General features: G+C 41.6%; 1 protein-coding gene across 1 annotated transcript in view; it reads left to right on the top strand.

Annotated features, from left to right (window-relative positions):
- Positions 1–6,373: 6,373 nt before the first annotated feature.
- LOC134098096 (protein yippee-like 5) overlaps positions 6,374–6,556 on the top strand; it is a 3,885-nt gene continuing 3,702 nt past the window's right edge. The window contains exon 1 of the mRNA XM_062551042.1: positions 6,374–6,556. This exon is cut by the window's right edge and continues 22 nt beyond it. The gene's annotated coding sequence lies outside the window, so the exon portion shown is untranslated.

Here is a 6,556-nt window from a genome sequence, read left to right as displayed (position 1 = left end):
CTCTTCTGGGTTTTCATAAAGAGACCTGTTGAGAGGATGTAGACTATGAAATACAAACGATTTCGAAATAAAGAGATTTGTAGAATGGATGTACTGTAAACTATTCAAACTGAATTGAATTACATTACATACACGCACACGCACACGCAGATGCAAACATTGATAGAAATGTTGCAGACAGATCTGATCCAACACAGACTGATTGCGCTGTCTTAATCATCTCTGCACTAGGCATTATGGGTAGACATGGCCTCGCCATCTCCAGATGGAGAAACCATACCTATTACGTAGTGCAGAGGTAGAGTAATACTTTGCATGTATTTTTGTATTAGGCTTCCTTAGTTCATGCAGTTCACACACTCACACACACACACACACACACACACAGAGAGACACACACTTACTTATCCTCTGAAATATCGTAAAGACGTGGGTTTATCATAGACATCAGCTCTAGAAAGGAAACAGTAACAAAAGGCTTTAGACAGCATTCACCCTCAAAGACTCGCCAACATTTCAATCACACGCACGCATGAATACAACCACAAACACAAGCATAGACATTGACTTCAAAGAACCCTGTTCGTGTGCAATCGTTATGGTTAAATGGCGCTTTTGTTCACGGCTGCAAACTCTCCTGCTATTTCCTGCTAACCTGAGCCCTTTAGCCAACACTGACTGACAAGGACACAGAGAGCTGCTATCAAAGTGATAAAGGATCGAAGTGATAAAAGATCCAATTCTGACATGATGCCAATGGGAAAAACACCAACTTTTTTTCATCATCGTCTTTTAAGATCAATTATTATATCAATATCATCCATATAACTGTGATTACCAATGAGTTCATTCATCTACAGTACAAACATGGGCTGTCGAGAACAAACCAAAGTGCTGACATCGGCTGTAAAGAGTAAGAATCACATGCTCCCGAGAAATAAATACCTACGTAAATGGAAGATAATACAGCAATAGTCCAAATGCTATCTCTATATCTGTATCTGTCTATATCTGAAACCCCAATTTATCTCATTTCAACCATCAGTACGTATCCAGCCCATCACTTTACTGGGTTTATGAAGATTAGGCTGAAGGTTGTGATTGAGTCACACACGCAATCATGATCATCCTTGTACCAACACACACCCAAACTCACCTCTCATGCGCATCACATGAGAACACACACACACACACACACACACACACACACACACACACACACAGCTGTTTTTCTTCCTCAGCACATACAGGCTCTGAGAAAACCAACCTCCCTCACCTATATGACACAACCGCCCTCTGAACTGCTTTCAAGCTGCTAACATCTGGCAACAAACAACAAGCATCTGCTAACACAAACTCTCTGTATGTTGCAGCAAGTTGACCTTATAGGAACTCACCTCGCATTCTATCCATAAGCTCCACCAGCTCCGTCCTGTGGGAGAGCAAACTGCATTCATATACATTCACATTCTATACATCATCCAATATGTATCATTGGACATTCTAAATACTGTTACAGTAACAACAAAATACTGTGAAAGATGAGAATGTCAATACTGATGTTTTACTTAGCGTGAACATGCGTATGAGTGTGAATGGGAGGATGAGGGTGAATGTGTATATACGTGTGTGTGTGTGTGTGTGTGTGTGTGCATGTGTGTGTGTGTGCGTGTGTATGTGTGTGTGTGTGTGTGTGTGTGTGTGTGTGTGTGTGTGTGTGTGTGCGTGTGTGTCCGTGTGTGTGTGCGTGTGAGTGCAAGTGTGTATGTGAGTGCACGTGTGTGCTTACTGTGGTGTGTGGGGTACGGCTAGAGCTGACATCTGAGTCACATCGCCAGGTCTGAGGGAGTGTGCTGAGAAGAGAAAAACCAGACATCACTACACAGTGCATCAATACTGTACACATACACACACACACACACACACCCCAGATCTCCCATCCACACACACACACAAAGCTTTACAGATGTGCACTTGCTCACCTTTACTCTGAACTTTAACTCTGTAGCATCATAAACGTGTTACCTAAAGGGCTGTAATTTATCGCCGTGATTTATGGGTAGATAATCAGAGGAAGCTGAACATGTAAACACCCCATATCCACCATATGGACATCCATTCAAATGCTACACAATGTACACACACACACACACACACACACACACACACACACACACACACACACACACGCCTGTTTTATTCTAGCATAGCCATTCAGATCAAGTATGAATGGCACATGTAACAGGAATAATTTGCTCAACTGAACACGTGCTCTATACTGTACTTCAGTGCTTTTGCACAACAACAATAGGAATGATTAGATATCATATACAGTATCAGTTATTAGACCACGAGGAGATAATCAGTAGATTACTGCATGGATGGGGTCTTGTTGATATATCAGGAAAAAGCAATAAAAAAGGAAGACAAAGTTTAGATCAGTCCCCTAGACAGGGACAAGCTGTGCTCCCCGCTTTGTACCTGGCCGACGATTACCTTCTGATCTGCAATGGCAGTATTGATTAGTGATAAGAGGGACCTGACACTCACCTGTAATGGAGGAGCTCACAGAGCGAGGGGAGGTAGAGCAAAGCAGGGGCTGATGGGGAAAAAAACATTAAAGCATTAACAAAATAAAAGATTTTTCATATATAAAAAAAAAAGTTGCAGACACAAAATGAAGCATATTGAGTGCAGTATTTTGCCATAGCATACAAGACGCTTTTTTGGGGAAGTTCAGTCCAGAATCTAAATAAGGACGGTACCGTGGACGGTACACTACTTCCATATTAATCAAAAGCATTCATCCTCACCTGTGGAGAGTCTTCTCCTGTAAGGGCTCCTGCCAGAAGCACACAGAGGAACATATTCACTTACAGTATATTCTACATACTGTATAATGACCATAATACACTGAATTTCTGGATTACCAGGCTCAGCATGGAGAGCGGAAAGCTAAAAGCTCTGACATAGAATGCTAATTCTTAACATTTTCAACATACTGTACAGTATCTAGGATTATGACCATTTAATTTAGGCAATTTCTCTTGAACAACAACAACAAAACCCTCTTCAACAGTACCCGAAGATCACGCCTTATCAACACATTTAGTATCTCACCGAATTCTTGTGTTGTGAATATCAACATTGCTTTGTATACCAGTACACAATTGATTCAGTTACAATTTACAATAATCTAGGATATGATTTAGATAAAAACAAACAAACAAACAACCAAAAAAACTGAATGGACACAATCACACAATACTGCTTTCACATTCATAACATGCTGTGCATACCCACATTCTTCTGTATAACCGTACACGGTGCTCTTTGCTATATTTAGTATTATTTTTTATTTATCTTTATTATAATTTAGTTGACAAACCTGTTAATGTTGCTGAGAGGAGCCCCAGTAGGGTCACAATGTTGAGCAACATCTGTCCACTCATGTCCGTTATTCCCAGAGACAAGCGGCTACTGACTTGACGCCTGTTTCTCCGTGTGTCACTCAAGCCTCCCCTGAAGAACTCTGTGCCCACTGCTGCCTTTGGAGACGGACAGGTAATAAGGCCTTGCACCTCTCCAACTTCCCTTAATAGCTTCAGGTGGTGCTGGTGGTGCCAAGGTCAAGGACGTCTCTTTGATGTGCCGAGAGACTCTATATTGACTATATTGTTTGTCAGAGAATGGGAAGTGGGTGACAGAGAATGTGTGTGTACAGTATGTGTGTGTGTGGTGCTAACATTCTAATTGAGTAAGCAAAAGAAAACACAACCAACGCTTTGTGGTAGTATTTCAAAGCATGTCATGCTTTGTCAGGTAAGAGAATAATATGGTCTATCTCTTGTTATCTGTTAATAGCAGATACAGCCACTGCACAATCTCTTTTCTTATCCCAAGTTCAACTCTCTTGCCACAAGACGTTTCCCAGAGAAGCCAACCCAGAGATGGGTTGTACCAGAATACCCTCTTCCTTCTTCTAACAGATGGGTGGAGTTGATATTTATCTCATATCCATTTGGGATGCTGCATCAACACGACCAAACAGCCACAGACAACAAACAAAGAGACCTTGGAAACATATTAAAGATGCAGTCAGCAACCGTATGGAATTTCAAGCCCATAAACGTTTTTGCCACATTCAGTGACCATCTGCTTGCTGCTCATCCAGTGAGTAGCCTACATTGTAAAATAACCCGGTCTCTAGGCTATAGGCAGCCCAGGCTCAACAAAGTCTGTTCCTGTCCCCCAAATACTGTAAAAACAGAACAATGTGCAGAGTTCATGTGAACGCTGAAGGGAAGGGCGATCTACCTCTCTGGTGTTTTTTGTCTGGTTGTTTCAAATATAATGTGCATTTCGGACAAAAGCATCTGCTAAGAAATGTGAACATCAACATAAACATAAACACACACAATTGCTGACTGCACCTTTAAATGAGGGAGAAAAACATACTCAGTGTAAGCCATCCAGACTGATCAACAAAATTGTGTCAAGGGTCGTATCAATGCCTCTCTCTCTCTCTCTGTCTGTCTCTGTGCATGTGTGTGTGTGTGTGTGTGTGTGTGTGTGTGAACTATCTAATCTAAGTGTCATGTCCATGGCCATCGGCCCAGCCTTGACCTTATTTATTAACTTTGGCTTCTGAGCATGTTTCCACATATTCAGATACATCCTGCTCAGCTGACTCTTTTGCATTACCGTGTCCTTAAAGGAACACGCCAACATTTGGGAAAATTACTTAGCTTATTCATGGTCTCCCCCATGAGATGATAAGATGATGCCTTTCTCGTCTCTGTGCATGCAGTAATGCAGTAACTTTGTCTGATGCAACCACCGTTAGCCTAGCTTAGCATAGTTAATTGAGGTGGTCAGAACCAACTAGCCTATAACTAGCTCCAAAAAGTGACAAAAGAACTCCAACATTTTCCTATTTACATGTTGTGTGACTATAATTACAATGTAAATACCAATTTGAAATTAGACACAGTGATTTTTAAGCATTAACATACTTGAAACATCTTATCTAACTCTGGGGATAAGCCAATTCCAATGTTGGAGTGTTCCTTTAACACACAATAGGGCTTGGGATCGTGACGTGAAAACTTTACGGGCAGCCATTGGCAGCCTCACTCCTTATTCACTATGCGCCTTGTAAGGATTTACTCCCACCTGTTAGTGTGTTCCTGTTACTTCTTGGTCGTATGCTGCTGTGTACTGGGGTGTAACAGCACAACCCATGATCGCAAGAGGAAAAGAATCGCTAATACTATAACATTTCTGCTTCTTGTCCTCTGCATCTGAATGAATGGATTATTACAGTATGTTCGGTGCGCTACCAACATGGCGGCAATAATCCTAGAATGCAACGCATGTGCCCGAGCCCTATAGCCTGAAGCAGTGATCAAGCTGACCAATTACTCACCCTACTGAGTTGGATTTGAAGTCACTGATGTACTGCTTACACCTTACAGTACCAGCTGAGTATGTTGGAGAGGTCTTCTGCACTTGCTGAAAACCCTCCAGCCCTCACTACCAAACAATGACAGAAAGACAGAGAATCCAACAACGCTTTGATATGGAATATGCTAATGCTAACTGACTGTCTGGAGAGGAGACCTCAGTCTACAGACTAACATACAGGATTCAAGTATAGCGTTCGGTGTTGTAAAGTACAATGACAATAAAGGCATTTAAAAATCAATTAAATTAAATTCAATTAAATTAAGGCCTGAACTAGCCCATTCTTCACTGCCATTACAGTTTGCGGAACACATAGTGTCAGGATGAGAATTGCACAAAGGCGTGTTATCAAAGAATGTGTGACCCTGAGCTTCAGAGAGGCTCATAATATCTCCAGAGAACAAATCTTATCAGTAGGCCTACCAGGAACACAGTGCTCTATGACAATGGCCTATGTGAAATAATCCAAAAGATTAGTTTGACATTTAAGCCATTAGAAACATTACCTTTTTGATTTGTGTAAGTTAACAAGATTTACGTTCTGATAGTCACAAGTTGGAGACAGTGTGCTGATGGTTACCATTTCGCTGAGGTGGAAAAGTCCAGCTTCAAAAAGTAAAAGTCTGATTCTAATTAGCACAACTCTTCTATACATTGACATACCAGAATAAATATGTCTAAGCAAAGATGTTTGACACACATTCTAAAGTGTAGGCCTTTGATAAAGTGTGTTTGTTTCATGGCTTGTTTTATTTGAAATATGGTAAATGCAGTAGGCCTACTGTAGAGATCTAAACCAGGCACCAAACCGCGCTCTCTAGCGTTTGCAGAGGCGCAAGCAAAACACCAGCACGCGGCACGCAGCGCGACGCGTACGTGGGGGCGGAGTCATTGGACCGGATGTTGACATCGGCTGTAGGACAGCTGTCTGCACAACAAAGCAACACGACAACTAGTCCAGCTACGACATTATCTTTAGGCAAAAGACAACAGATCCAGCGTCTTTAACGACGACAAAGTCAATAGGCTACTACGAGCCACTCAAAAAATCCAGATATTTTGCAGTTAACAGAGTGCGAAGTACAGAATC

This window comes from Sardina pilchardus, chromosome 12, assembly GCF_963854185.1.
Source record: "Sardina pilchardus chromosome 12, fSarPil1.1, whole genome shotgun sequence".
Lineage (NCBI taxonomy): Eukaryota > Metazoa > Chordata > Actinopteri > Clupeiformes > Clupeidae > Sardina > Sardina pilchardus.
Note: the sequence above shows the minus strand (reverse complement) of the source record. Positions and strands in the feature narration are given on the sequence as shown.